This window comes from Pundamilia nyererei, unplaced genomic scaffold (assembly GCF_000239375.1).
Source record: "Pundamilia nyererei isolate P.nyererei 1_Seehausen unplaced genomic scaffold, PunNye1.0 scaffold00168, whole genome shotgun sequence".
Lineage (NCBI taxonomy): Eukaryota > Metazoa > Chordata > Actinopteri > Cichliformes > Cichlidae > Pundamilia > Pundamilia nyererei.
The window spans coordinates 610,135-615,685 of NW_005187569.1; positions in this window are offsets into that span (position 1 = coordinate 610,135).

The window sequence follows — 5,551 nt, forward strand, 5'->3', positions numbered from 1 at the left end:
CACACACACACACACACACACACACACACACACACACACACACACACACACACACACAATCTGAAATCCAGCCTGCGTCGAGTGCGACAGATATGAGAGGCTGCAGTTGCATATGCGAGCATATGTATGTAAATTCCCTCATTTATGGCATTATCTGGAGGAGGTATTGTCTCTCCAACGTAATGTATGACTGCCAGGGAAACATGAAAGAGACGGAGTAAAAGAGAGTCTCATATGCATGCAGAGAACCGATACGCCATAACATATAATGACAGTTCCCGCATGTGGAAGAAGAAACACGGAGGCAAATGAGAAAGAGAATTAGAGAGAGAGAAAGTAGTTAGAGAAAGAGAGAGATGAGACAAAGAGGGGAGAGAATTGAAGAGCCATGGAGGAAGAGTGGAAAAGAATAAGGCCCGACTGATTTGGGACTTCTCAAGGTGAAGAGAGATTTTTTTGGATTTAAGATATTTAATAATAGTGTAACCAATTTCAAGCTTGTAACGGTGTAATAGCCTGTGCTGCATTACAACAGAGGTGGAATGCAGAGGTAGGACGAGAACTTGTTTTAATAAAAGGCCAATATCAGACACCTAAAACAGCAAGTTGGAAGAATGGCCTAAACCCAAGATTAAATTGTGGAAACAAAAGGAGTAAGAGAAAGAGGCGGCTGAAAACCTGGGGAGGGCGTGACAGAAGCAAAAAAGGAAAATGTGTATGTGTAAATGAGTTCAGGCATGTATTATGTTCACAATGGTGCATGTGGTGTGCGTATTCGGGGCCTGAATAAAGAGAAAGATACGGTTTGGCTTTGAAAAATGGCCAGGTGGGATAATATGACTACCTCAGCCGTTTTGGAAGACCTTAAATAGTGTGGGAGAGAAGACCTGTTTTTTTTATGTATAGTCATATAAATAGACACACACTGAAAAGCTGAATGTGGTGCAACTTTAAGCTTATTGTGAGAAAATCAGTTAACCTCTTTACATTCACCCAGCCATTGGTGGCTCATCTCGGGTTAATTTAGGATTAAGGTTTGGGTTCGGTTAACATCCATCTCTGTTTGGAACATCCAAATGTAAAATCCTTTATACAAAGACTGTAGAGCTAAAACCTTAGATAAAGGAGATATCCAATAGGAAGCATGCACTTATGACTCCAAGTTTAGCTCAAGTTGAGATATTCTGGAGAATTGCTTTTTGCCCTTTTCTCAAAAAAATGAAAAGTTGGGTACTGCCTTCGTATTTGGGTATCAAACCTGGGGTAGGCAGGGTTGGCCCTGTCTTTGGCCCAGTTTAGCAATCCATACAATAATCTATAAAGTATAAATCAGAATAAAAAAGCAAAAGAAAGACATGGACGTGTTAAATAGCAGACTAGTTTTAAATGAAGCTGGAAGGTGAATTTGACTTTTCAATATTGTTGAATTACGGAGCATTTGGAGGGAGGGATTGTGCAGGTGACTTCACTATGTTCAAATTTTGATTAGGGTAAGTGTTAACGCTACGTTGTGATAGTCACCAGTGATGACTTGGACCTCGTTTCAGAATTTAGCTGCAACTCAGTTGGGGTAACAGGGAAGCTGTTTTGTTGTTAAAACATTAGCATTCTCCTACTGCATGGTGATTTGTCTACATGTGTATAAAAAGGAGTTGATTATTTTGGTTAAGGGTGAATGCTAGCAGAAGGCTGCTGCTAGGCAAAATTACTTGCAGTTGCTAGTTTCTTTTTTTGAAATAAAAATGGTGGATACCGTAGAGTAACTCATGTTGCTGTGACATAAGTTATCCTTACAGAAAGATATGTGACTACAATTGATATAAAGATATATAAATAAATGATGGGACCTCTTGATAATCCAACAAATGCTCTTGATTAGCTGAGGCTAACATAGCATAATGACGGTAACCATACAAAATTGCTAATTAGGTTTATCTCAACATAAAATATGCTTAATCTTTATCCTCTCCAAATGTATATAAAAATGGCAAGTGCGTACACATAACGTGCACTCCACAAGACAAATCAGAACATGGGAAAGGAAGTAGGAAATGACCAGCAATTACCTGGAAGGAACTAGGATATGCTTTACTTTAAAAATGAATGCTAATTTTGTCTATGCCAGGAATAAAAATCTGTTTTAATTCGTGATAGCAGGAAAAGCACACGTGTAATCGAAAATGCTACTGATGACTACATTCCACTTAACTGTCTCTGTAAACCATGTCTATGTCAGAAGGCTGTATAGTGGAGTCCTGGAGTGAGGAAATCTGAACGGAATGTAGCATTGATAAATGTTATTAATTACACATGTGCTACTTCTGCTATGGTGTGTTAAGTTAGCTATGTGAAAGAGAAAAAAAAGATCTTTGACAGTTGAACTGAGTGACTTTGCAGTGAAGATCTGATATACCTGCTGCACTCCTTTTGCTGCTGTTGTTGCAGTCGTCCAATGATCTTTGTGCCTGTGTTCTTTAAACCAATCCCTAGTTCTTTAAATGTCACTTTAAATTTGCCATTTCACCTTTCAGATCTTTGAACCTTGATAACTAACTTAAAGTTTTCATAACACACATCTGGTAATCTTCACCAGTATCTAAAGTCCACGGGGCTTCTACCCTATCCCCTGCCTACAATTGGGTTAAACCTATTATCAGTCACCCAAACATATTAACCATATTATTTAACGTTTTTACTTTTACATCATCTCTCCATTCGGACCTCACTGATGGTGTGAGTTGAATAAGGATATCCTGTCATTGTTATCCGGACATTTTGACCTCTACTGTTTGCACAGAAGATTATCTAACCAAGCAAATATGTGAAACCTTGGAGTCATATCCACATTTGATTGGTTCACTGGATAATACAAGAAGATGACACTGAGCAGAACTGGCTGAAAGGGATTTTTGCACTACAGAAAACTTTTTGTTATAGGTCATGCTATGTTCCCTTTGAAGACAATCCTTATTCAAGCCAACTATCTGAGCAATGTAGAAACTGAGTGCTTCCACCTGTTAATGTGGTTAATTAAAATCAATCCAAATTGCATTACAGCACACACTAATCTTTCATTTCCTGATTTCAGATATGAAAATGGCCTTGTTAGATCAGCAGAGTTTCTCTCAGCAGTCCCAAACAGTGCTGACCTTTGAAGGATCGAAGCTCAAAATACAGGAGGATTCCTTATTTGGGACCGTCTTTGAAGCATGAGTCTAAAACCATCAACAAAAAGATATGGAGGGCAGTTGCCACACGGTTTAATGACTTCTTGATTTGTTTAAGTCAACGAGCAGTTCATTCACATACTTTGTCTGTAGCTCCAGGTTCTCACTCGCTCAACAGAGTGCCTCACACTATGCCAGTCTGATGTGTTTGGCAGTGTTTACCGTTGTGTATGGTGCAATGTGCAGTTCGGACTGTCATTCATACTTACACTGTAAATATGGGAAGCAGTGTAGTGGAAGGGATCTGAAAATTACTCCGCCGCGTGCCTCGGTGACGAAATTAATAAACGGAGGCATGGGAGCGTAACGGGTTTTGACAATGCAAGTCTCTCTCTCTCGTCCCATCTCTTTCTTCTCAGCCCCGCTGTCCTATTTTCCTCTCCCTCTGTCTCGACTGTGGCCTAATAAGGCTCAATTACACAGAGGTTCTTTCATTCATTATAGGCATGGGCCCCAGCATCTCTTTGTGGACTCCCTAATAAATACTAACGCAGAGGAATAGCCAGGGCCTGGGCTTACTTATGAACCCGTTAATAACCGGGTGCTGTTGCCGTGATGGAAACAGCTTTCTCAGCAGCCTGTCTGGCCACCGCGCGAACACAAACACAATGGACAGGGTTAAAAGAAACCAAAAAAGCGAGCTAGCGTTCTAGTTAGCCTCTGAGAAAATGCTTTGGCGAATGACAAGCGCCGGCAATTAGCGCATCCACAACGCAGGGGTAACCCTATACATCTTTGTCTGTTTCAATCACAGCGAGACGCCACTCATGGCAAGAATTAGTGCCGAGGATGCCATCAATTTCCCTTAACCTGTTTTATATTGCTCTGTGTAGGTGAATGCATGATAGATTGTTTTTGTCAGCCTATTAAAAGTGATGTTGGATGCGTTAAAGGCTGGAACGCACCCGTTGGGTCTAGAAGCGGCTGTGGGGTTTGTTTTTTTTTTGCATCTGTGTGTGTGTTTGAACTCTTTTTTAAAAAAAAGCCAATTCACACAATTTATGTCCCTCTCACTCTCTTCTGCTCCCATGACTAACCTTGATATCTAATGTAAATCACACTCCATACCACAAAAGACTTTCAGCTTGCTACTGTCCATAACATTATCGGCTGATACACACCCCCTCCTCTCTACACAACAGCTCAATCTGCCGTCCCAGAGCCTGTACACTGTCATTGGGAATCAGACAGACAGGCTCTTTATGGCGGTCTTTACGACTCCGACTGAAATAACTGTATTCCCCGGTGGGAGATAGAGTGGTGGTGGGAAATGTAACTGTATACATTTACTACGGTGAGCGAAGGAGTGGAAGAGAGAGAGAGAGCATACGTAAGATGAGAGATGTCCCACACTGGTCAATCAGAAGGACTATATTCATTCAAAACGCCATCTCATCTTTCCTCGCCCCTCTCTCGCTCCCTCTCATAAAGCGGGGACACGTTTCATCTGTCCGTCTCCTTCGTTCCCTCCTCGTTTTTGTCCATCCTCTCTTAAACCAGCAGCCGTGGCAGAGATTGCCGTCCGGGGTTGTCTTGCGAGATGAAAGATGGCACGGCTGTGGCGCTCGGGGACGATCGCACCCTCCGTGACGCGCACACACACACACACAGTCACACACACACCTTCTCCCTCTCTCTTGCACCCACGTACGTCCCGCTCTTTCATTCGCCGCCGAAATGGTCCCTGCCTGGGCTAATTTACATAATACACTTCTGACACCTTTACTTTATTCATCAATCACACCCAGGCAGCTTCTCCAGGTCCGGGCTTTTGTCTGAGCATGTCTGTGGCTGTGTAAGGCTCGGCACAAAAGATTAATTTCACAGCTTTTTTCCCCCTCTCTTCTTCTTCTAATTCTTCTTTACCCTGTCCCTCTGCCTCCAACCCCCCCACCCTCCCCACATCATACTCCTTCCTCGTTCATCCCTCGCTTTCATTTCACAGATGCAAAGCCCACAGAATGACAGCAGCCAGATAATGAAAACAACAATGCAAGCATTTTCCCCCCCTCTCCTTTAACTCTGCCATGTCATATTCTGAGATTCTCTCAACACTGTATTATTCTTCTCTTTCACAGCTTCCTCCTCCACCCCACCCACCCCCCCAATGCTTCTCTGTCTTGTTCATCCTCTTCCTCGTCTGCACCTCCACCATCTGTTTGCTGTATTTTTTTCATCTTCGTCATCCCTCCATACTGTACTCGGGCCGACCAGAAACAGATTCCCTGTCAGTCCTCATCCTGCTCTCCTCCACCTGTCCAACTTCCTCTCCGTTTCTGCGTTTGAATTTAAAACCTCGCACGCCGGCGGCGAGAGTTTGAAGT